This window comes from Penaeus monodon, chromosome 32 (assembly GCF_015228065.2).
Source record: "Penaeus monodon isolate SGIC_2016 chromosome 32, NSTDA_Pmon_1, whole genome shotgun sequence".
NCBI classification, from domain to species: domain Eukaryota; kingdom Metazoa; phylum Arthropoda; class Malacostraca; order Decapoda; family Penaeidae; genus Penaeus; species Penaeus monodon.
Window position 1 is genome coordinate 22,093,322 of NC_051417.1, and position 329 is coordinate 22,093,650.

The window sequence follows — 329 nt, forward strand, 5'->3', positions numbered from 1 at the left end:
ATGTCTCTTGGAAGTAAAAAGCTGTTACCCTGTACACACATCACTCTGTCACCTCTTCAGCCTCACCCTTAGGAGACACACCAACAGTTCCTCATGGTCTCAAACGTGTAGTACGTTAAAATATAAATATAAGAGCAGAACAATTGCAATTTTATTTGTCAATCATAACTATGCATTTGCTAATAGTGGTACTTCGAGATGGGGCTTTATTTTAACAGACCCGATGATTTCTACATTTTTTAATATAAAATGCAAGAATCTTGTAGCTTAAGCGTTAGAGACATTTGAACTGACATGTGCAGTATCCATGCGATATTGACTAAAGAGAG